The following is a 26,587-nucleotide window of genomic DNA, read 5'->3' on the forward strand; positions in this document are numbered from 1 at the left end:
TTTTGGGGCTCACAGAATTGGACCCATTGGTCCAGTCTTTTGAAACTTGGAGGGTGTTTTGAGGAGAGGTACTGAATGCTACGGTAAAAATGCGGTTCTTGTACCTCAAAAAACTGCCCACCTAGAGCCCCAGATACCTGTGGATCAATTCTCCATTATACCCTATGGGAATCGGTCTCCATAGGGAATAATAGAGTGCCCAGCAGACATTTCCCCACCCCCCGCTGCTTTCTGATGACTCTGAAGCAGGGAGAGGGCCTCCAAATCGGGGGATCCCCTGTCCCCACCTGGGGATTGGCGACCCTACAATAACTATTCTTTTAATATAAAGAACACTGTAGGAGTTAGTCCCCCCCCAAAAAAAAACAGAAGTAGAACCAATATTGTGCAATTTGACTGCACAGTTGAAATTTGCACTAGAGATTGTTTCTGTGTATAAATGGTTCCTAGTTAAGCTCTGAAGTACCAGCGTTTGTGCAGTTATCACAACACAATAACTCTTACATTTGATCATAGACTGCCATTCCACAGTAATAATACCAGAACACCATCCTGACATTATTAACTACAATTAATTTCATTGGCTGAACCCAAGTTTCAATGCTATAAGGAACAAACCACTGGTATGCAGCTCAGATTGTTGTGGTTGTACAAAATGCAATCACCAAGGCTGGAAACTAAAGCAGTCCAGTGTGTGTATGTGCTTGTTGGTGGTGAAGTTCTTTATACACCTTGAGACATTTTTTGGGAACTAGTTTACCCCCATTCTCGTTGCCAGTCTCCAGCTGGGGCCTGGAAATCTCCCAATATTCCAACTGATCTCCAGAAAATAGAGATCAGTTCACCTGGAGAAAATGGCTGCTTTGGAGGGCAGACTCTATGGCATTGTGCCCAGCTGCAGTCCTCCCCCAAATCCTCCCCAGGCTTTACCCCCACCTAAATCTTCAGGTATTTCCAACCCAGAGCTGGCAACTAGGCTTGCCAGCTTCCAGACTGTGGCTGGAGATCTCCCACTATTAAAACTGATCTTCAGTTATCTTCAGTAGCTGAAAAAGTGAGGAGTGACTCACAAAATCTCATACCCTGCTGAAAATTTTATTAGCCTTTAAGGCACTACTAGGCTCTTGCTCTTTCACCTGTAGAAAACAGCCACTTTGGAAAGTGGGCTCTATGGCATTATACTCCATGGAAGTCCCTCCCCGCCCCAAACCCCACTCTTCTCAAACTCCAGTCCCTAAATTCAGTTATTTCCAAACCTGGATCTGGGAACCCTACTGACAACTCTATTCCACATCCCCACACACACATATGAGGTACACAACTCACTGTAAGCAGGGTAATAGGCTCAGGGTTCAAATACGGTTTCTCGTGAAAAATTATTACTATACTGAACTAAAAGCATGAAGTTAAGTCTTTTACAGAACAATCCGGGGGGGGGGAGTCTTTTGGAAGCAGACGAGCCACTACGTGGGCGCAGGAAGGGTTTGCGCCAACGTACGACCGGCTCCACCACAGCGGAGGGGAGCTGCATGAGCGGGGGGTCGCTCGAGTGCTGCTCCGCCCAAAGACAATGGCGACTGAGGGCTGCGCCCAAGCATGGGCAGAAATGAGGCAGAGTGCTGTGTTCAAGCGGAGGAGGGGGTGGAGTTGGGGGCGCAGCCACGCTTAGGCGGCTTCCTGAGGAGTTTGGCCCATGACATGACCCCCCCTCCCTGAGAGGCGCAACTGTGCACCTGCAAAAACGGCGGTGTGCCCCATAGGCACTCGTTGAAACCAAAAACAAAGGTTGTGGAAGCTCGCAAACCCCTTAGGGAGCGCCTCGGGCTGACGAGCCCCCTCCCCAGCACCCAATCGAGGTCTTCCCCCTCCTAGAAATACTTCCACTCTGGCCTCACACAACTCAATTGTTAGGGAGAGGAGAGCATGGCGGGTAGCTCTGCCAGAGAGCTCCCAGCCATACGGACTTAGAGTGAGGGACAGGCAGGCATGTTGGTGATGGGTTTTGCACCTCGCGGTTGCTTTGACAGTATCTTTGCCTTGCTAACTGCTCTTGTTTCCAGGTCTCCACAGGTTCCGGACTCCCGGAGGCTCTGCATGTGAGGACTGTCGCCCATGGCTGGGTAAGTTACAAAAACAAAGGTTGCCCCCCCGCCTCCCCCTCCCCTCGCTCTCAACCGCTCGGTGTGCGAGCATCTCTGGCACATGAACCAGGCAGGAGGCATCTGCTGACCTCGCTCCCCTGTGGTGCTGCCTGCTCCCTTCCCTTGGTCTGCCCTCTGCCGCGTTCCCAATCCCTGGCAGGGCACGAGGCATGTGTGTGTGGCAACTGCCCCATTGTGGGGAGGTGGGTCAGAGACTGTCCCTTTAAGAGAGCACCTGGCTGAAACGCAGCATGCTCTTCCAGCTGCTGCCCCTCCAGGTCCTCTTGATCTCTGTCTCCGTTTTGCAGGTGGGACTCCAACACAGAGGCTTCCGCGTGTGTCACTCCACTGCCCCCCCACTCCCTCAGCTGTTCCTGCCCACCACTTGGAGCGGAGCCCCGCCCATGGAGAAACTGCCCAGCGCGCACCAGGGAAACTGCTGCACCCTGTTCCAGAAAAATAAAGTCTGAGCTGTGCCCTCTGCTGCCTCTCCTGCTTGGCATATGCTGCACATTCTCGGAGCACCCCCCCCCCGGTCAGTGGCCTCTTTGAGGGAGTGCCTGGGAGGGTGGGCAGACTTGGTCCTTGGGGGTGGGGAATGGGCTATGAGCCACTATGCTGCCCCCCGCATGGCTGGACAGGGGAGGGGGGGTGCCACCCCTCAGCCTGCCCAGGCTGACAGCCTACCCGACCTCACAGGGCTGCTGTGCACTGGGCACTTGGGGGGGGGGGGTTGCTGAAGTGGATGCATGCCCAGCGGCTCGTCACTGGATTTTATGGAGTCACTGGATTTTATGGAAGATCTTAACTATAGCACCATAATCTTAATCTTAATGTAATTTTTTAATGTTTTTAAGGATGATTTTATAACTGAAATTGTATATGAATTTATAACTGAAAATTTATAACTGAAATTATTGTATATGGTTTTATTGTACACTGTATTTACGTGTTGTGAGCCGCCCTGAGCCTGCTTGCAGGGAGGGCGGGATGCAAATAAAAAGTATTATTATTATTATTAGTTCTGTGGCCCCCAGGGAGGTGTTCCTTGCATATAGCGGGGGGCGGGAGCAAGGGAACACCGGGGGGGGGGTGCTCTGGGTGGTGGTGATGGTGTCTTTTGGACTTGGTCTGGCTGCTCCCAGATACACATTCCAGCTGCTGTCTAGGACAGGGAACTCCTGCATCTGGCACTTCCTGCTTATCTGCGCGTGCCCCTGGCCACCAGCCTGCGTTGGCAGAGTCTCTGACAGCGGGAGGGAGTGGGGGGATTGACAGCCTCTCAGGCACGGGCTTTCCTCCCCCTCGCCCGGTCATGTGCAATGGGCTGGCCAATCCCGTAGTCCCGCGCGAACCTGCGCCTCCCCCGCCTCGGCAGCAGGCCAATGGTGGCGGGTTCTCTCTCACTCATCGGGTCCCTCTCCCCTCTCACGGCGCAGCATACCATCTCCCCTTTGGAAGCCAACAAACGGCGCCATAGATCTGCCCACGCCCAAGTGGCCGCCCACCATGTATGTCTGGATTGGGCTGCCCCAGTTCTAAAAGGTTTGTAGCATGTTGTCCTACGTATTTATATTTCCAAACACTGCATGCTATACTAGCTTTGTTTACTACCCTTAAGCAACTAATTATCACATATTACTTAAACAAATTGGGGTCACCTATGATGGTTAGCATATTAAAATCTGACAGTTGAAAACTGTAAAAGAAAAACTGTGCAGAAGTGAGTTAAAATACCATTTTTGCTTCAAGACAAAACCCCCCCACCCTACTCCATTCTAAAACTAAAACATTAAAATGATCATTATATTCAGAAAGAACATGTTGTTTTTTCCTCAGAGCAAAGACAGATACCAGTTTGGTGGTATCTTGAATGGTTCCAGCTAACAAACACATTGAACATTTTGACTTTCCTTCAGATTTAAACGATTGGATATTACTGTGGGCTGCGATTTTAATTAACTTCTGAAGGTTTTTATTTAAAACAGCTTGATAGAGCAATTGCTTTTATTTTTGAGTGGTTAAACACCTGTAGGAGACCAATCATTAATTTTTAGCAGGCACACAAACATTTTGAATGAAAAATATTTCCTTACAAAGGAAAGGTCAGCTTTGGAGCAGATAATAACTCTGAGCTTAGATTGCTCTCACATGGATTTTGCTTCATGTGATCTCTCTATGGAAGAAATCACAACTGAAGAAATCTCACTGGGAAGCCAGTGAACAGGCAGAGACAGCTGATGAGCAGCAGAATTGAGAATCTATAAAGAAAAACTGTCCGAAAAACAAGAACACTCGTATAACAAAGACAGGAAATAATAAAAACCTACAGCAAACTCAAAAGAAAGAACACAGTAAATTGGAGGCAAGAAGACAGCAGATTCAGTCAGCACCAAAGAGAAGGGGCACTCAGAGATTGGGGGGGGGGGCACTCAGATTGTGTCTTTTTTGTTGTTGTTGCAAGGGGTGTCTTCACTGCTCTCTCTCTTTGATTCTGTTGTTTTTCTTTTATTCTTTTAAAAAGCCATGCTTTGTGAATATTCCAGAAATATTGTAAGACTTTTTAGTCAGCAATCAGAAGAAAAGAACTTCACCAATACAAAGTCCAAAGAGAAGTCTAATAGGAAAATACATATTTGATTTGCATCTGCAGATCCTTATGCAGATCTACAAATACAAATAAAACATATATTTCCCCACTGCACCTCCGTTTTTTTCATCTCTTCCAAGAATAGCCGACAGCCAGAAGCCTACAGAAATACAGCTCCAAACAGCAATCATGAAAGGACATTGAATGCCAGCTCTCCAGAAGGATAGCTATATATAAGTCCTGTGTTTTACAAAAAACAAAAACAAAAAAACCCTTTGGCTGCTCATATGTAAGCAGATACCACAAAAGAAGACGAAACTGTAATTTCCACCATCATAAGCAGAGAAACAATAGTTTGATGTGCAGATACCCAAGTTCTTACATTCCTCTTGTATTTCCACTGAAACAGCAACACAAAAATATTCATATTTCCCAGAGCTCAGCATAAACTAGAGTTGCCAATTCCCTACAGATCCCTTCGGGCAACCAGTGAGGGATGTGGTGGGACTTACCAGAAGAAAAAGGAAGGCCCAGCTCATGTTCCCAGTGTTGTATAGGAAGTGATATCATCAAACTGCACCATTGCTGTGACATAGTAACCGGGCAAAAACTCTATAGTAAAAGCCACTTCTACCATACAGCTTTTGCCCAAAATCCAGAGCATCACTCCAACATCACTAGTGTGATGATGTCACTTCCTGTGCAATGCTGGTGACATGGCCTAAGCTTTCCTCTTTCTCCTGATAAGTCCCCTGCCAGCCAGCTGATAACTACTGTGGGGCAGGGCCTGGTGGTGGGAGACCCCCCCACCTCCACTTGGGGGTCTGGCAACCCTAGTATAAACAGCATTGCCACGACTACTACTTGTAGTATTAGCAATGGAAGTAGTAGTTGTAGCAGCTGTTGTTGTTGTCCTGCTCAAGGCTATGGGGCAGGAGTCAAGGGGTTGGAGCCAACAATATTGGTACTTAGATGTTGTTCCAGCAAAGGCCAAGGATGAACTAAGGTCTTAAACATCGCTGCAAAGAATGTGGGGATGCAATAGGGCTGCCAACCCTCCCGCCCTGCCGGGGGACCCCCGAGTTAGCACCTTCTTCCCCCGCTGTCCCAAAAAACAAAAGCGGGGGGAGGGAAGGGGGCGAACGGCGCAAAGGCCGCGAGTCTGGGTCAGTCAGAGGCTGCTGAACCCGTCTTGAAAGCAGCAGAAAGTTGAAGGCCTGCCTAGAAGAGGCGGCAGTGGCGCACAGCGGCGGCGTCAGCCTGCTCCGCTCCCCTCCCCTGTCCCCTCCCCTCTGAGGTCAAGGAGTCAGGAGAAGGCCAGGAGTCAGGCTGCAGGCAGCAAGAGCGGGCAGCAGCGCGCAGCGGCGGCCTGTTCCACTCTAAGGTGAGGGGGCAGGGCAGGCCAGGACTCCCGGCAGGAAGAGCGGGCAGCGGCGGCGCGGCCTCTTGCTTCCCTCCCTCCAGTCCTCTAAGGTGAGGGGGCAGGGCAGGCCAGGACTCCCGGCAGGAAGAGCAGGCAGCGGGCAGCGGCGGCGCGGCCTCTTGCTTCCCTCCCTCCAGTCCTCTAAGGTGAGGGGGCAGGGCAGGCCAGGACTCCCGGCAGGAAGAGCGGGCAGCGGGCAGCGGCGGCGGGGCCTCTTGCTTCCCTCCCTCCAGTCCTCTAAGGTGAGGGGGCAGGGCAGGGCAGGACAGGACTCCCGGCAGGAAGAGCGGGCAGCGGCGGCACGGCCTCTTGCTTCCCTCCCTCCAGTCCTCTAAGGTGAGGGGGCAGGGCAGGGCAGGCCAGGACTCCCGGCAGGAAGAGCGGGCAGCGGGCAGCGGCGGCGCGGCCTCTTGCTTCCCTCCCTCCAGTCCTCTAAGGTGAGGGGGCAGGGCAGGGCAGGCCAGGACTCCCGGCAGGAAGAGCGGGCAGCGGGCAGCGGCGGCACGGCCTCTTGCTTCCCTCCCTCCAGTCCTCTAAGGTGAGGGGGCAGGGCAGGGCAGGCCAGGACTCCCGGCAGGAAGAGCGGGCAGCGGGCAGCGGCGGCGCGGCCTCTTGCTTCCCTCCCTCCAGTCCTCTAAGGTGAGGGGGCAGGGCAGGGCAGGCCAGGACTCCCGGCAGGAAGAGCGGGCAGCGGGCAGCGGCGGCGCGGCCTCTTGCTTCCCTCCCTCCAGTCCTCTAAGGTGAGGGGGCAGGGCAGGCCAGGACTCCCGGCAGGAAGAGCGGGCAGCGGGCAGCGGCGGCGCGGCCTCTTGCTTCCCTCCCTCCAGTCCTCTAAGGTGAGGGGGCAGGGCAGGCCAGGACTCCCGGCAGGAAGAGCGGGCAGCGGCGGCGCGGCCTCTTGCTTCCCTCCCTCCAGTCCTCTAAGGTGAGGGGGCAGGGCAGGCCAGGACTCCCGGCAGGAAGAGCGGGCAGCGGGCAGCGGCGGCGCGGCCTCTTACTTCCCTCCCTCCAGTCCTCTAAGGTGAGGGGGCAGGGCAGGCCAGGAGTCAGACTCCCGGCAGGAAGAGCGGGCAGAGGGCAGCGGCGGCGCGGCCTCTTGCTTCCCTCCCTCCAGTCCTCTAAGGTGAGGGGGCAGGGCAGGCCAGGACTCCCGGCAGGAAGAGCGGGCAGCGGGCAGCGGCGGCGGGGCCTCTTGCTTCCCTCCAGTCCTTTAAGGTGAGGGGGCAGGCCAGGACTCAGAGTCAGGCAGCATGAGCGGGCGGCGGCGGCGGCAGCCTGTTCTGCTCCCCTCCAGTCCTCTGAGGTGAGGTCAATCACATCAGAGAAGGGGAGGGGGCAGGCCAGGACTCACGGCAGCATGAGCGGGCAGCAGCGCGCCGCAGCGGCGTTGGCCTGCTCCGCTCTCCTCCTCTCTAAGGTAAAATCAGAGAAGGGAAGGGTGGAGGCAGGGGGAAAAGGTAGCCACAGAACGGGATGAGCGCACATGCAAGAGCAGCTGTCTGCTCAGCCAATGACCCGGTGACTGAGTGGAATTAACCCACAGCCCTCCCAATCTAGTTGCCAGCGGCTGCGCAGCCGCAATTTTGTTGATGCCCCCTCATTTCTCTCTGCCAGGTCTTTTGCAACGCGCACGGAAGATTGTTCTCAGGGAAGATTGTAGTCTGGTGCAGCATTCATCGTATCTGGCAAAGGTATCTGACAAAGGGAGCTTTGATTTACACTTTGGAAATCTTGCTGGTCTTTAAGGTCTTTAAGGATTCAAATCTTGCTCTTTTACTGCAGACTGACCAACACAGCTAAATATCTAACACTCTCTTTACGTTTATATGTGTCCTCTAGCTTCTAACTGTCCTCTAGTCTAAACAATGCAGAAAGTGGATTACAAAGGTAAAGTAGTAACACTTTACCACTTTACCTTAGTGATTCTCTTTCTGCATTGTTTATAGATTCAAATGGGCAGCTGTGTTGGTCTGAAACAATAGAACAATGTAGGAGTCTAGTAGTACCTCTAAGACCAACCAAGTTTTATTCAGAATGTAAGCTTTCATATGCAGGCACACTTCATGAGACTGTACCCCATTCCATTGTCTGATGAAGTATGCCTGCATATGAAAGCTTGCATTCTGAATAAAACTTGGTTGGTCTTAAAGGTGCTACTAGACTCCTACATTGTTGCACTGCTTATAGTATGTCATGTCTTACACAGGTCTCTGTTTGCATTATTTTCTAATTTTGTAATCACAGTCCTATTGCATTGTTAGATGTCTTATGCTGTCTGATCAGTAGTTTTGCCTTGAGTCTTGCAATACATGTGCTTAACAGAGCATGGATCCTGTTCCTATTTTTTATCAACATACATTACTGTGTGACTTTTTAATAGAAATGCATCATTCAAGTGCCATTTAAAAATACAATACCAGTTAGTTTGAACATGCACAGGATTGCTGCCCGAGAGGTGCAGGCCAGGTCTGCCATCCAGTTTTGGCATCTTGTCACAAACCAGGATGCAGTCTCAGAACCAGATATTAGAGATTCCCAGGGTTAGTCTTAATAAAGACAGATTGTGTGTGCCTTTCCCATTCCAGGGAGTGGTCACAATCAATCCACATGCATCTAAAGTAGAGAGACAGGCCAGGTCAGGTCAAACCATCTGGATAACCATCGCCTTATATTTCAGAATTAAATACTCCTCAAGCAATTTAGATTTTATTTGCATCTTTAGTGTTCCTCCCTGAAACATCAAAACATTTAAAACCAGTGTTGTGTCATGCTTAGATTGTCCAGCTAGGTTCTGCATGATCCAGGTTCAAATCTCCACTCTGCCATGGAAGCTTGCTTGTGTGACCTTGGATAGTCACACATGCTCATCCTAATCTGTCCCACAGTGTTGGTAAAAAAATTAAATGGAGAAGAGACCCATGGAGGAGAAGATTGGATTTATATCCTGCCCTTAACTGAGAGTCTCAGAATGGTTTACAATCTCCTTTCTCTTCCGCCCGCCCCCCACCACAACAGACACCCTGTGAGGTGGGTGGGGTTGAGAGGCTCTCACAGCAGCTGCCCTTTCAAGGACAACCTCTGCCAGAGCTGTGGCTGACCCAAGGCCATGCTAGCAGGTGCAAGTGGAGGAGGGGGGAATCAAACCTGGTTCTCCCAGATAAGAGTCTGCACACTTCACCACTACACCAAACTGACTCTCAAGTTTTTGAAAGAAGCTACTCAGTACTGGTGTCTGTCTGTCTAAGAGCTACTTAAGCTTGCAATTGTGTGTGACCTGAGAAGAAAGCAGTGACTGAGTCTTAACCAGATTGGGAATGGCTTCACGTGTTTAAGGGAGAAGCACAGATTTGTTGTGAATTAAGTGATATTACCTAGCAAGCTTCTGTGCTAAAGCAGCCAATGAGAATGGGTAAAGGTGGGGTACAGGGTGCCTTTATTGGCAGGTAATTGAAAATATTAAGATGTTAGTGTGTCATACTAGCATGTGGGAGACCCGGTTTCAAATCCGTACTGTGGCATGAAAAACTGCTAGGCCACCTACGGTCAGTCAGACACTCACAGCCTAAACCTACCTCCCAGGATGGTTGTGAGGATAGAAGAGAAGAAAATCATGTAAACCCCTTTGGGTCCCCAATGGAGATAACTTGAAGTAAATAAAAAACATTGTATTTGTGTGATAAATAGCTGCCAAACTGATGAGTATATTTGTTAACTCCACCTACAAGGCTATCTGTGATTGCTGTTTTTTCCCTCACCTCTCTTGCAGTACTCAGGGTTGCCTCCCTTCAATATTTTGAGAAGTCATGGCAAGTGGAGAAGGTCCATCTGGTAGTAGCGAAGCAAAAAAGAAAAAATACCTTTCAGTTTTTAAAGAGGAATGGCTGAGCGAAAGCCAATTCAAAAGATGGCTTCGTAAAAAAGACTTAGAAACAGCAGAATGTGTTTGGTGCCGCCGCACAATATCTGTGCGTTATGAGGGGAAAGGTGCCATCATAAATCATGCAAAAGGTATGAAGCACAAAGAGGTGGAAAAACTGAACAGACAGACACCAGTGAGTAGCTTCTTTCAAAAACAAGATTCTTCAGAAGCAAATCAGGTCACTGCAGCTGAAGTGGTCGAAGTGTACCACAGTGTTATGCATCATCATAGTTACGCTAGTCAGGACTGCACAAATAAACTGTTGCCAAAAATGTTGCCTGATTCCAACATAGCAAAAAATATGTCTTGTGGACGGACAAAAGCTGCCAGCATTGTGGAGAATGTTTTGGCTCCAAAATCCGTAGAATTGTTGCTGAAGGACCTGAATGCTGCACACTTTTTCTCTATAGGATGTGATGCCTCCAACAAGGGAAACAGGAAATTCTTTCCTGTGACTGTTCGTTACTTTTCTGTAACAGAGGGAATAAAAGAAGGATTGCTTGATTTCTACAATGACAATGAGGAGACCAGTGAGGCAATTGCAGCCCAGCTTTGCAATGTGCTACAGGACAGTGGTCTCAGTTTAGACAGAGTGTCATCGTACGTTGCTGACAATGCGGCAGTGAATTTTGGAAAACACAAGTCAGTGTTCCAAAAACTTAAGCAACTTAATAATAGGCTGATAGATGTGGGCTGCAAATGCCACGTGCTTCACAATTGCCTTAAAACAGGGAAGAGAGCACTGTCTTTTAATGTTGAAGTCTTTATCTTGCAAATATATAGTGAGTTCTCATGCTCAGCAAAAAGTACAGACTCCCTGAGGTCCTTCTTTGAGTTTGTTGATATAGAATATAGAGATTTGATTCGGCATAGTCCAACACGGTGGCTGTCACTTTTGCCCGCTGTTGAACGGGTTCTTCAGTGCTGGCCTGCACTGAGGGCATACTTCTTGTCCTGTGGGGAAGAAGAGTGTGAAAAAGTTCTTTGGGAAGGATTCAATCCAGAAGAGGAATCATCTCTTCCTCTATGCTATTTGTACTTTCTACACAATTTGATGGCATTGTTTGACCCCGTTGTGAAAAAATTGGAAAGTGCCAATGTTAGCTGTGTTGAACTTCACCAAATTCTGAGTGACCTTCGAGAAAAACTTAAAGGGAGGAAAGAGAAGCAGTTTTATGGAAGATCTGCTACAGCCATCCTACCCAATGTCTCCGCATCTCAAAGGGCAAAATTCCAAAGAGAAGCAGAGCAGACACTCTCAAGTTGCATCGCCTACCTTGAGAAATGGTATGATTTTGAGAATTCAGTTTTCAAAGATATGGCATTGTTTTCACTTGACAGTCCTGTGATTTGGGAGGACTTAGAGAATCTTGTCAAATCCCTTGATTTTGGCCCTGATATCATAGACACTGACAAGCTTTTTGATGATGTCTGCATTGTTAGAAAATGCCAAAAAGACATTTCTTCACAAGAAGAGAGGATAGACCAGAGATGGGTTCAGATCTTTAGGCGCATTCCAGACAGTGGTGTCAGCCATCTGTTGAAGCTGGTCTCTTTTGCACTGTCCATCCCAGTATCCAATGCCTATTGTGAGAGAGTATTCAGCTTAATGACGCAGCTCTGGAGTAAGGAAAGAAACCGACTGAGTGATAGCCTTGTTAAAGCAGAACTTCAGGTGAAGTTAAATTTCAGAATGTCCTGTGAAGAATTCTGCAACTTTATAAAGTCAAATCCAGAGTTGTTGAAAGCAGCAAGAAGCAAAGATAAATACCGTTTTCTTTCCCAAAAGCAGAAAGCAACATAAACATGATGGGTTCTCTTGTTTGATGTGTGCTGTTTGATTGTTTTTTGTTGCTGTAATTGTTAAATGTTTAAAGCACTTTATGTTTCTTAAATTATGACAGTTTCTCTGGTTTTATTCACTTGTTTGACATATGCTGGTTGCTTGGGGTGTGTGTGTGTTTTTTTTTGTAATGTTTAAATGTTTAAATTAAAGCACTTTATATTTCTTAAAGCTTTTGGTTATTTTTGCACTGGAAGGAGGCCTACATGCCTAAAAGTAATGTAAAATGGGGGAAAGGTGGGGGTGGGAAGTGATATATAACAGTGTTTGAATTTTGTAAAAATGGACATTGCTTCACAGGAACGGCACGTTTGGGAGAGTGCCCAGAAAGTGACATCACATGAGGAGGCGGGGTTTTGGTGCTGGAAGTGACATCATTGGAATGGGTGGAAGTGACATCACTTGACCTTTGACCTGGAAATGACATCACAGGAAATGACATCACAAAAGTCTCCTGGCTCCACCCCCAAAGTCTCCTGGCTCCACCCCCAAAGTCCCCAGATATTTCCTGAGTTGGATTTGGCAACCCTAGGATGCAAGCCCTGCTTTTCCAACAGCAGGCTATTAGTTCTTAAATGTCCTGGCCTTGTTACGGTGGTGAGTATTCCAGTGGGGTTGGAATAGTTTATGGAAGGACTGAGGGTCATTTGAGGATAGAATGCAAGTTCTGCAGTGGGCTCTGGGGTAAAAGGGAACACTGAAGTGCAAGTATGAGGGCGGGGCTGTATCCCTAGGGCACATATTGCACATCAAAGGGAGTACCTGGACATGTCTCGACCGCCTCCTCTTGAGGTATCAGGTGCTCAGCCTCCTTTTCTGTCTTGCAAGGAGGAGTTCACAAAACTACTTGTATTTTATTCTTCCTCAGTCATGTTTTATTTAGATTATTTATATGGTCCTAATTACCCCTAGTTTCTACTGTAAAGTGAAAGAAAATGCAAGGAATTCGCTAAAATTGTGCCTCACTTTTCTAAGCATACATTAAATATTTAATTTTTTTATACTGATGCAAATCACCTGCAACAAAACACCCTTGTATCTCATTGCTTGGAATGGAAGTTCATAATTCATTTGCTCATTAAATCAGTGCTGAAAATGTGTATTTGTGTTGTGCTTCAGAGAAGAGGCAAGTCCAACAGCATTAAGAACATGGGAGAATTTTTTTCTCTCTGATTGTGTCTGAAACATTATCATGAATAAACATTACATGATAACTGAGGTAGAATTCATTAAGTCAATGGTACTCTAGCAGTGATTATAGGAGGGTAGCTCCAAACAGGCACTGGCTGCATTCAGATGCAGCAATAAATCATGTTGTTATGGAACAAGTTTGGGAAGTTTTCAGCTTTCTGCTGTCCCCCCTCCCTCCTCCTCTTGCATGTGGCCCAGGAACTGAAGTCTCCCCATTCCAACAAACCAGTCTGGTACGATGGCTTGTCAGGGATGGAAAACCATTGTTGTCAAGGGGAAGATAAAGGAAAGGGAATGCAAATGCAAAGACTTCCAAAGCTGTTCCAGAACAACACTGTTTATTGTTGCATGGGAAGGTTTCCCAAGGCTCTCTCTCATCATGGAAACATTATGTCTGAACATAGCCATTGGATCTAAGGACTAATATGGTTAGAGATCATTAACAGGGATGCTAGAAGAGGGACCCTGCTCTTAGCAGTACTACAGGACTCTGTTTGAGAAAACATCTGGCTTCTTCTTTGCTGCCCTGTAGCAACACTACAGTGGTTGGTCAGAGGATGGTCTTACAGTTACCATCAGAGCTGGGATCAGAGGACACAAGGGACTAGCAGGACTCTGCTTCATCCTATAAAACTGTTGATTCATGACCAGCTGCTCAAGCTGAGCAACAACCTTTTGTTTTGGATTTTTTGGGGGGGTTCTTTGGATTGTCTCTCCCTATATGACAATAAAAGGGAAACCAGCAGCCTTGATCACCAGTCCTGATATCTAGCTTTCATCCACAAAGCACTTCCATCTTCCCACACAATTTATTTAACCATGGAATTCCATGGCTAGCCAGGCTTTGTGGTCTCTTACACAGAGTCTAAAGATTTCAGTTTCTCTATTTCAGGGGTGGCCAACGGTAGCTCTCCAGATGTTTTTTGCCTACAACTCCCATCAGCCGCAACCAGCATGGCCAATGGCTGGGGCTGATGGGAGTTGTAGGCAAAAAAAATCTGGAGAGTTACCGTTGGCTACCCCTGCTCTATTTGATCTCTTTCAGGAAACTATACTTACCGGAATATATGATGAAATCTCTGTCTAGCTGGTTGCAATTTGTGGCAGGCTAGAACATTTTGCTCAGCATTCAGGGGCAATTCTCTTTCCATGCCACCCATGCAAGCATTTGAAGCACTGATATCACCACAGGGACTAGTGGCATGGGACAAGGGGATGTCACGCCTTATGTCCATCATTGCCTCCCAGACCCATGCTGCCACTACTTGGGTCCAAGATATATAACAAAGGCTCTGGAAGTATTCCTGTACTGTGCCTTGCTTCCACTGTTTCTGGCCAAGTATTACATATACACATCCAACACACACATTTTGGTTATCAGCAAATCACTATCTTCCCATGTAGATTTTTTTTAGGGCATTCAGAGCTAAAAGCTATACATCAATGCCGCCAACATGCACATTTGTGCACACATACACTTACATGCCTATTTATATCACATATTATATCAATAATATTTATAATTATATAACAAATAATATAAACAATAATAACAAAACTATATTATACAGGGCTTTTTTTTAAAGCAGGAATGTACAGGACCACAGTTCTAGCTGGCTTGGCCAGGACTCCAGCTCAAAAAAAAAAAAGTCTTCAGCAGAGGGAAGGCACTAGGTAGCTACATGCTTCAGACTGCATGCTCCGTCCTCTCTGCCACCTCCAGCCTCCAACAGGCTTGTGAAGAGAGCAAGACATGTGGAGCCGCCCTCAAGTGCCCCTCCCAGGAGAAGCTGAGTCTGTTATTGCCCACTCCACCACACATGGCTCTCTCTGGCCATGTTTGGGGGTGGGCAAAACAAGGTCTCTCATTGGGCTGTGTGAGAACACACGTCCATGAAATGCAGCTGATGGCACTCTACTGTCAACATACAGAAAGTAACCTACTGAATGGGTTACATCACTTCTGGTGATGTCAGGGGGTGTAGCCTAATATGCAAATGAGCTCCTGCTGAGCTTTTTCTACAAAAAGCCCTGATATTATTATATAAATAATAAATATTGTATAAAAAATAAGAATAAGTTACAGAAGAGTGTGCCTGTTCTTTCTGTTCCATTTTATTCAAAACATGAGTAGACACTGTAATTAAACATGTTGTCCAAGCAGATTGAACTGAGAATGTTGGAATAAAGTCACCCAGAGGCTGCGTACTTTACAAGCCAAAAGATTAACAACTTCAGTCTTAACTGTTCTCAATTACACCACAGCCAAACTAACTGTTGGCAATATTCCCAGCTTCTGCATTCAACCAAAAAACACCCAAAAACCTGAGATGCACTAGATGATTACAATTTTTTGCTATTTATACAGCAACAAGAACAATCTGAGATACAATGCTTTATGGGAAAATGAGATAGGCTTGTAAGAGAAGATGAGAAGGAAAGCGGGGTTGTAAAATGCCGAGCTGAACTGCTTCTCAGAAGGGGAGCAGGCTGGAACTTCTGTTCGGGGTAGTGAAAGGCAATCTAATGCCTACTGCCTACTTTTCTCAGTCAGAGATTAGTCCAAGATATGCACAGGAAACTTTGAGGATATTTACTTTGGCTAAGAGGGAGTCCTGAGGGGGGGGGGGGGCGCTCTTTTGAGGCTTTGAAGAGTCTCCAGAGACGAGTTGCATGTTCATCACCTGCAGAGGTTTCCAGAGTCATTTATTTGACTTAAGCTCGACAGGATCCTAATCTTCTTTGATTCTACTAAACATCTAAAGCTATGCAAGACTGGTGTTGATCTGGATAACTACAGAAAAGGTACAGATCGCTATCTTTCATTCCGGGACTAATTAAAATTAAACAAAATAAAATCAGAAGGTGGGAAATTGGAATTTAGAAAGCTTGGAAGAAGAAGGGGAGAAGGGGCGAAATTTGGACTGTGTAAATTTAAAGGACAGTGTTAAAAAGTGAGAAGGAATTTATTGTTTGGTCTACTTGCGGTTTCTGAGAAAAAGCCCCATCGTCATAGAATTGCAGCTTCCACAGTGAACACAGGAAATACGTCAAGTATTGTGAGATCTCCATACCATACCATACCAAACCTTTAATGGCATAATAGATTCAGATAAAAATACACAGAATATAAAAATTTAAACATTGGAGATAAAATCAAAATAAAACCGAGCTTACAGATACATTCAAACATGGTCAGAATTAAATTTAAGGATGTCAGCCAGAAATTTTGCCACAGCCTCACTAACCACCCCCTCAGTATCACTCAATAAATAATAACAGGGTGGCAGAATAGACAAATCTGGAGAAAAAGAAAGCTTGCCAAATAAATCTTTACGGAGGTTATGGTAAAAAGAACAATCAAGCAATATATGCTGGATTGAGTCAGGGGTATTCGCTCCACAGGAGCAAAGTCTGTCGGCTAAAGGGACTCGCTGATATCTCCCTTGTAAAACTTTGGAGGGAAACGCGTTTAGTCTGGCCAACATAAATGCCCTGCGATGACTTGGAGTGGTTAGGTCTGATAGATAATTGGGCATTTGGCCACAAAAAGCATAAAGACCTAAGGAAGCTGGAGAGCAAGTATAAGGGAGAGTTGGCCGTAATTTCGTTTCCTCCAATTCCCACAGTCTCAGTTTAATACATCTGAAGATATATGACTCTTCAGAGGTAGAAAAATCATCTACCTCTAACCCCAATTGATTGAGATCTCTCTACCAGCGAAAACGGGATCTGGTGGCCATTAAAGCAGGAAGTATTGGATGAAAAAGGGAAGCAGCCAGCCTACTCTAGGACTATAATATCATAGAAAAACATCAGCGGCCATTGCAAGGAGTTCAAAGTTTAAATAAAATTTTAAAAAGTATTCGGGACATTAAAAATTGGTGGAGCCGACAGAGGTGATGACTATAAGGTAAATGCTATTGGACATTATTGCTAAAAACTATCTTAGAAGCCTCTAGAGGAAAAAGGGAAAACATTTTTTAAAGTGAGGCAGAAAGTCGTGATCGCCATTTTGGAGAAAATAAAAACTTTAAAAATAAATATCTGAGCCTAGGAGGCTCTGAGGACAGCGAAATTAGGCTTATTGAAGAAAGCAAGACTCATTCTTTTAAACCTGATAGTTGAAATTTAATTTGGTGAGGTCAAGTTTTTCAGTGTTTTTACATGTCAGAACACAAGCAATTACAATTTTTTATGGAATAAGCAATTGGGACTAAAATTTCATTCATTGGCTGAACAGAAGAAAAGGGGAGTGGTTTTTTTATATTAAACAAGAATTGGATCCGAAATTAGTGTTTAATTAAAAGATGAAAGATTTGTAGCGGTAGAAATAATATTAAATGCAAAAAAACCCCGTTGTTATTGGGATTGTATGAACCAAATGGAGAAAAGGATGCTTTTTTCAAAGACATTATACAACAATTTGATGAAGTGACATATGATCAAGTTTTATAATGGGGGATTTTAATGGAACAATTAAGAATACACTGGATAGGTCTGGGGGAAAAAAATAATAAGGAAGGGAAATTGCCAAAGTCTTTTTTTTGAACTGGTTAAGCAAGAAAACCTGGAAGATATATGGAGAAAATTTAACCCTGAAGTGCGGGATTATACCTTTTTTTAGCAAGACGCAATACTTTTTCTAGAATTGACATGTTGTGGGGCACTAAGGATTAAGGCCTTATAACAAAGAAAATAAAGATCCTACCTAAAATAGGAGCCGATCATAACTCAATAATGTGGATTACAAAATTGTTTAAAAAGTCGAGAAGATGGAGATTAAATGAAGATTTACTACAGAATAAAGAAACAGTGACATCTCTAGAAAATGAAACTAAAGCTTTCTTTCAAATAAATGATAAAGAAGATATAGAACTTCAGACGGTTTGGGATGCTTATAAAGCAGTAATGAGAAGAATATTGATTACACTGAATAATAAAGACAAGAGAGCAAAAGAAAAACAGATGTTGGATATTCAAAATGAAATAAAGAAAAAAGAAGGTGAACTGAGAAAAAGGCCAGGAAAAAAGAAAATTATGAGGGAGATTACAATATTACAAACACAAATGTGACATTTGTTAAATAAAGAACTGGAATGGAATTTGAAAAGATTACAGCAAAAATCTTCCGAGGGAGCAAATAACCTGGAAAGTCTTTGGTCTGGCAATTGAAAAAAAAGAGAGAAAGTAAAATCATTAATAAAATTGTGGTTGATGGAAGAGAGTTGGTAGGCCAGGAAGGAATAAAAAGAGAATTTTTAAAGTACTATGCCAAATTATTTAAGGGTGTTAAAATAAAGAAAGAAAAGATGGAAGAGTATTTACAAAATATTAAAATAGCACCCTTAACAGAAAATTTTGAATGATCCAATTGAAAAAATAGAAATTGAAGCAGCGATTAATGCAATGAAAAGTGGAAAGGCACCTGGGCCAGATGGATATACAGCTAAATTTTTCAAAATCTTCAAAGAGGAATTAATACCGAAACTTCACAAATTGATGAACATTGTAAGAATAAAAGGGAAAATACCAAATACATGGAAGGAAGCTGTTATTTCGTTGATTCCAAAAGAAGATAGAGATGTCACATATGTAAAAAATTATAGACCAATTTCATTATTAAATAATGATTATAAAATATATACAAGAATATTGGCAGAACGGCTTAAACAAGAGCTGATAAATTTTATAAAGGAGGATCAAGTGGGGTTTCTCCCCAAAAGGCAAATAAGAGACAATATTAGAACTGTTGTAAATATTATGGAATATTATGAAAGACATCCAGAAAAGGAAGTTGCATTATTCTTTGCGGATGCAGAGAAAGTATTTGATAATTTAAACTGGGACTTTACGTTTGCAGTAATGGAGGAAATGGAGTTGGGAGAAAACTTTATAAGGATGATAAAAGCAATTTATACTCAACAACGTGCAAGGTTATGTATAAATGCAGATCTTACAGAAGATATGATAATTAGCAAAGGTACAAGACAAGGCTGTCCACTTTCCCCACTGTTGTCTATAATGACTCTTGAAATCTTATTGATGCAAATCCAAGAAGACAAAGAAATAGAAGGATTAAAAGTAAAAGGATTTACTTACAAATATAGAGCATTTGCAGATGATATAATGTTTATAAATGAAAATCCCATACACTTTTGTTGTTAGTTAAAATACAAGAATATGGAGAACTGGCGGGACTTTATATCAATAAAAAAAATCAAAACTTCTATGTAAAAATATGCAAGTAAATAAACAAAAGGAAGTGCAGAAACTAATGGGTTGTGAAGTTACCTCTAAGGTAAAATATTTGGGTGTGGAGATAATAATGAAGAATATTGATTTGTTTAAAAACAATTATGAGAAGCTATGGTGTAAAATGGATGAAGATATGATAAAATGGAATAAACTTAATTTGTCATTGCTGGGAAGAATAGCTGCAATTAAAATGAATATTCTGCCAAGAATAATGTATTTGTTTCAAACTATTCCGATTGTAAAAGACAGTAAACAATTTAATAGATGGCAAAGGAAAATCTCAGAGTTTTGTGTGGGCTGGGAAGAAACCAAGGATCAAAATGAAAATTTTAACAGATGCAAAAGAGAGAGGAGGATTCCAATTACCAGATTTAAAATTATATCATGAAGCAGTTTGTTTAGTGTGGATAAAAGAATGGGTGATGCTGTTAAACAAAAAACTCTTAGCGTTGGAAGGTCATGGAAATAAATTTGGCTAGCACGCTTATATGTATTATGGAAAAAAAGATGGATGGTTTTTTTTCTCACCATTATATAAGAAACAATTTGTTAAATATGTGGATGAAATATAAGAAATATGGTGATGAGAGAAAGCCGTTATGGATAGTGCCAGCAGAAGTAATAAAAATAACAGCTGAGACGGGTGAAGAAAAGTGGTTGTCATATAAGCAACTATTAAAAATTCAAAGTGGCAAAATAGAATTGAAAACTGCTGAAGAGCTGAATAATAAATATGATTGGTTCCAAATGCAACAAATAAAGAGCTTGGTGGAAAAGGATATCAAAACTGAAGGGATAAGAAAAGAGCAAACAGAAATGGAAAAAGTTCTGCTTGGAGATAATGAAAAATTAATTTCAAAACTATATAAATTACTTTTAAAATGGTCTACAGAAGATGAAGTAGTGAAATCTCAAATGATTAAGTGGGCAATTAATGTAAATAAAGAAATACAGATGGAAACTTGGGAATATTTGTGGAAGAATTCTATTAAGCTTTCGACATGTCATAGTATTAAAGAGAACTGTTTTAAAATGATGTATAGATGGGTATATGACTCCTAAAAAGTTGGCAAAGATGAACAATAAGATGCCAGATAGATGTTGGAAATGTAAAAAACATGAAGGTTCTTTCTACCATATGTGGTGGACTTGTGAACGAGCAAAAAAGTATTGGCAGATGATTCAACAAGAAATTTCTAGGATCTTGGGATATGAATTTAAGAAAGTTGCAGAGACTTTTCTGTTGGGATTACAAATGGAAAAATTTCCAAAAGAAGATAGAACTATAATTTGGTACTTGCTTTCAGCTGCTAGGACATTGTACGCGCAGTTGTGGAAGCAAGAAAAAATACCAGAGAAATGGGATTGGATTGTAAAAGTTATGACATGGAATGAAATGGACAAATTAACAAGAATTTTAAGAGACCATGTTTTAGAAGTTTTTAAGATGGAGTGGAAAAAATTTAGAAGATATGTAGAAAAAGAGTGGAAAATAAAAGGACATTGGACAATTTTTGATAATGATTAAGTATTAGAAGGAAGAAGGATATTAATCTTTGTTTTTATTAGTTAAGGGGACCTTTAAATATTAGTATTTTAAGTAAATAACACCGGTGGGGGTCAAGTAACGGGGGGAGGGGTGGTTAGAAAGTAATATATGGGATAGATAAAAAGAAGTTATTAATGATGCAAGAAATAGATATTGTTACCATATGTTACTAAATAAAATTGTTTTAAAACAAAAGATGAGAAGGAAAAAAAACACTGCTGGGCATTGTAGGTTGGCTTTTGCATCTCACTCTGTCTCTCTGGATTGCAGCCCACACAAGTATGACATCTAAAGAAATCACAAAGAAAAGTCTACAAAGTGGCACTGCAAGAAGGCATTTATCCTGTCTGTAGCATCTGGTATTCCAATGGCCATGGTCTCTATAACTCCCCATCCTAAAAATTTGCACCAGGGTAACTGTCTGTGAAAGGGTGAGGGGTTTGGGTTTTTTTTTTTGGGGGGGGGGGGATGCCGTCAAGTCGCAGCTGACTTATGGTGGTCCCATTGGGTCTTCAAAGCAAGAGACTTCAGAGGTGGGTTGCTACTGCCTGCCTTTCACATCATGACCCTGCTATTCCTTGGAGGTCACCCACGAGGCTTTTTTGTAGCAGGAACTCCTTTCCATATTAGGCCAGACACCCCTGATATAGCCAATCCTACTGGAGCTTATAGTAGACCCTGTACTAAGAGCCCTGTAAGCTTTTGAAGGATTGACTACATCAGGTTGGTGTAGCCCAATATGGAAAGGTGTTCCTGCTACAAAAAAAGCCCTGGTTACCCATCCAAATACTGACCAGGGCAGACCCTGCTTAGCTTTTGGGAGCTGATAAGATTGGGCAAGGTGGGGCTATCCAGGTCAAGGAAAAGTGAGGATATAACCTCACTTTAATGTCAGCCTGACATCATGCTTCAGTAGGCTTGTCATTGGTTGGTATTCCCCAGCCAAAGCATTTGAGACTGGAATCTAGACAGCAGACAAACCAAAAATATAGGGAAACTGTTTTTACTCTCTTGACATCACTGTTATGGGAAGAAATGTGAGTCAGCACTCTTTTTATATAGGCATGACACTTTTCCCTTGGGAATTTCTGAACTATACTAACAGTAATTTCTTTTGAAAGAACAGAGTACCACAAATCACTCATGTGCTTGAAGTAGGGAGTCATCTGCTCTCATAAAAGAATGCTGAAATATTATATCCATCAACAGGTCAAGCCACTTAGGTACCCTGGCTAGGTCACCTAACCTGCCTCCCAACCCACCATGTTAAGAAGAGCTGGAAGGTAGTGACTATTCTTCTCCCCCACATTGTGGTGAGGTGGGACAGTTTCTTCACCCCAGAGGAAGTGATGAGGTGTCCTTCCTTGCCCCAAGCACGGTAGTGATGCACAGCTGCAGTGCCTATGTTTCCACTGCCCCCACCACCACTGTGAAATGAGGAGGAATTGAAGACTAGGTCCATCCTTTCCCCCCTGCAGAGGGAGAGATGGAATGGTTTGGGGGGCACCTCTTCATGCTGCTGCTTGCCATGGCAGACCCCAATTCCACAGGGGTCTTGCAGGGAACCAGCAGGCTGGTGGGGGGTGACAGGGCTGGTTGATGCCCCTCTACCTCTGGCACCCTAGACAACTGCCTAGGGCCACCTGGTGGACAGGACAGTCCACCAGAAACCCACTGACAGTCAGGTAGGATTTCCCAACTTTAGTCCCTCTTCTATGGTTAAACCATAGTATTTGGTGTATTCAAAGAGCATCATGCTGAATACTATTGGTGAGAGACATATAGTTGCCCCTCCCCCATTATAGCCTTTCCCCCTCATCTTTTAATTCAGTCACAGCACACTAATGCCATATCACGCCTCTTGTTTCTTAGCCCAGGGGAACCACACCAATCTAAGAAAGCACAAAAGTCATTGGTTTCTTTCTAAATTATTAGTGGAGTGTTTTAGCTCTCAGAAGTAGCAGGGGAAGTTTGCATAAAGTTTTGAAAAACAAAACAATGGGAGCCTTGGGCAAATCATTACCTTCTAAATTAAGTCAATCCTCAGAGGAATTGTGGAGACAGACAAAATGAGGAAACAGAACATTGGATGTGTTAGTTGAATATGCAAGGTTTATATCGATAGTGTGTGATCCTCAAGCAGTTTCGACTCTGTGCTGTCTTCAAAACACATACAACAAAACTCTATTGGCCAGGTTCCAAGTTTTAGCATCGAGTTCCAGTCAATGTTTGACCAATCTGAACACAACTACCTCGCATGTTTGGCAGTTTATCAGGCCTTCATATAAGACAAATGTTAGAATGTGAGCACTGGTTTTATGTTGTCCTTATAAGCTGGCTGGATTTGTAATGCTTTAGGAATTGTTATCTTTTGTTGAGTTCTCTATTTTTATTATGCTTTACATTGTACACTGCCTTGCACAGATTCTCTGGAGAAGCAAAATACAAATTTCCGGAATGAATAAATCAAAAACTAAAAAGGTTAGTTGGGGAGGGAGGAGAAACCAAACATCCATATGTTCCCCATGCTTACTCCATTATTACCCTTGCTTCCAGCCTTTTTAAAAATTCTGAATTAGCACTGTTTTCTTTCCTTTACACACATGAAGATGCCATATACTACTGAGTCAGAGCACTGAGTTGACTACGGTGACTGGCAGCAGCTCTCCAGGCTGAGGTCTTTCATGTCATGAGCCAAGTGATCCTTTTTGACTGGCAGCGTTGGGGATTGAACCTGAGACACACACACACCTCGCATGCAAGGCAGTGAACCACAGTCAGTGAACCGCAGACCCTCCCCTTTAAAATCCTCACTCTTTCTATTCAGAGAAATGCCTTCATCACAAAGCCAATACGATTTGGTTGCATGCCAAACAAAGCTATCACAAATTAAAGAGACCCATTGTTTTGCATGAGCTTTCGTTGCCTTCAGCGCTGCAGCCAAATCGTATTAGCTACATGATAGGGGCACGTTCCCCCTGAATAGGAAAATAACGAGATTTACAGAGGGGAAATGGTGCCAGCACTGGCGCTGAATTGAGAATATCCACATCGCTAACCAGAAAGTACTGGGTGTAGGGAAAGACTGCTCTTCTTGGGAAAGCAGGACACTGATACTGGGTAGCGAACCTTTTGCTTCCCATCTCGAGCCTCCTGCTAATTATCAGTCAAAGACAAGCATGACTTGTGAGTTATCCAATATGCAGAAAGCATATTGGTTGCTGAGCTAACCCTTTGGTTCGATTTTTCAAAAGTTGTTCAGACCTAAATTGAGTCCTACGGGATCTGCACCACTTACAAAAGCACAAATAAAAGTTTAAGTATCAGTGTGAGCCCTGAAATACCAGCTGTTCTCTGAGGATAAAAAAAATGCCATGAATTGGGCGGGTGATAATAATGTAATACGCCTTTATTTCAATAAATAATCTCATTTCAATACCACAGCCTGTCCAAATAGCTATATAAATGTGATGCATGGAGCTCATTCAGAAAGAGAAGGGAGAGGGGTGATTCAAGAGAAGAGCTGCTTGGGTGAGCTATAATTTCAAAAGCATCAATCCTGAACTGTGGTTAGAATGTGAAAGATGGCTGTTGCAGCTGCATCCTGACTTTCAGCACTTCAGTCTTTAAACAGATGTGCATCCAAGATGAAACTGAGAGTCATTCACACACGGCTTTAGGACAAAAAAGAGAGAGAGAGAGAGAGAAGAGGGACTGTAGCTGCAATTTTTAACCTTCCCCTCCACCATCAAAAGTTTTGTTAAACGTCTCTGGAAAAGACAGCCTGAATCATTTCTACGTGGAATCATTTCTACCTGAGTTACTTTCTGCTACATGGGAAGACCATATGCACTATGGCAAAGCACCAAGTTGAATGAAAGGAACTCTAGAAACCAACACAGTAACATCAGCTTTCTCCAGAATCCTGGAGGTCCTAAGGAGGTTACCAAGAGTCCATTAATGAGTGTATCAGTAATCGCAGACAAGTTTCCCACATTTCCTGCATTTAACAGTTTCCCTAATTAATAGTCCTCATTTGGGGGTACCCGTCCCAAGTATATCACTACCCTAATTTTTTTTTCTTTGTGTGTGTTTGTTTAGTGCCATAAAGTGGCTTCCAACTTATGGCGACCCTATAAATTAATGTCATCCAAAGCTTCCTATCATTAACAGCCTTCCTCAGGTCTTGCAAACTGATATCATGACTTCCTTTACTGAGTCAATCCATCTCATGCTGGATCTTCCTCTTTTCCTGTTACCTTCAACTTTTCCTAGCATTATTGTATTTCCAGTGAGTCTTTGTCTTCTCATAATGTGACCAAGGCACAATAGCCTCAGTTGAGTTATTCCAACTTCTATGTATCATTTCAAGTCAACCAAGGTGATAGGGAAGTCCCAAAGGTCTGTTCTGCATTAACAATGTTCTGAAAATGTCTCAGAAAACATCTCAGAATTCTATGAAATTCTAAAGAGTCACTTTCCCTGCTATGAAACCTATTGCATCCTCTGACTCATTCAGCTGTTAACTCTCTGAACCACGATAACTGAATTTATTTATTTATTTATTACTTCCCATTTATATCCTGCCCTCTCCGCAAGCGGACTCAGGGCGGCTTACAACATTACTCAGGGCGGCTTACAACATTACAACATTTTCCATGTGATGGCATGAGAAACCCTAGTATGACTGAAGTTTTTTTAAAAAATGCTGGGAAGATCCACTGACAAAATTTCCAACATCTTGACTGGTTCGGCACTGAATAGTGTCTGCCTCACCCAAGAATTAATCTTTGCTTTGAAAGAACATGTTAGATTTTGAAATTCTGAAAAAGTGTGGGTGGCTTGGGACATGCAATTTAACAGCAATGAAACGATACAAACCTTTGACATCTAATCATAAAACAGCAGTTTAGTAGTTGCAGGGAAATGAAAATTTTGAAGCTGATATTTCAAAGGTTCTCAGGCAGGGCACACCACTAGAATCTGAAGTAGTTCACTCAGTGCCATAATATGAACCTTTTCCAGTATTACAAATACATAGCAGGTGAGAACACTTTTTAAATATTAAATCTGATGGCCAAACTAAACACAATGGCATCCTTGTGTTTGCCACAGGGATATTGCTGCCTTTTTAGCATGATTTTAAAATGCCACAAGGGCCACAGGCCAAGGCACTCTTGCCCCATCCCTCTTGTACTGTTTCAAGTGCTGAAATAGTCTTGCGTGCACGCACACACACACCATAGCTGTTTTGGCATTTGAAAAGGTATGGTTGAGGGGGAAACAAGAGTTGTCTTAGCCCACTGTGCTGTGAGCCTGATAGAAGAACAGGCCCTCATAAATTTTAAATCATTTTAAAATGCCAGCACCATCTCCGTGGCAAACGCAAGGTCACCATCATGTCTTGTTTGCAACCCTACCTAGTGAGTAAAGCTGATTATGGCAACAGCAAACAGCCACAGCTCACCAGCAGCCCAGGGTTGTAGTGGGAATATTGAAAAACATGATTCCTCCACCTCAGCAGGGGTAGTGCTTGCCTGGGTGAGCTAACCCCACAGTCGGCTCCTTAGTAAAATGTTTGTTACAGGAACTTAAAATCCAAATCCTATACGTTACTGTGATCAAACGGTTTCCAATGCCATGCTCAAATCAAGCATAGGAGAGCAGTAACTT

At 43.8% G+C, this 26,587-nt stretch overlaps 1 protein-coding gene across 2 annotated transcripts in view; it reads right to left on the minus strand.

Annotated features, from left to right (window-relative positions):
* CHST11 (carbohydrate sulfotransferase 11) overlaps positions 1–26,587 on the minus strand; it is a 318,884-nt gene that overhangs the window by 162,287 nt on the left and 130,010 nt on the right. The gene's annotated exons all lie outside the window — the stretch shown is intronic.

The sequence above is a fragment of the Heteronotia binoei genome, chromosome 8 (genome assembly GCF_032191835.1).
Source record: "Heteronotia binoei isolate CCM8104 ecotype False Entrance Well chromosome 8, APGP_CSIRO_Hbin_v1, whole genome shotgun sequence".
NCBI lineage: Eukaryota > Metazoa > Chordata > Lepidosauria > Squamata > Gekkonidae > Heteronotia > Heteronotia binoei.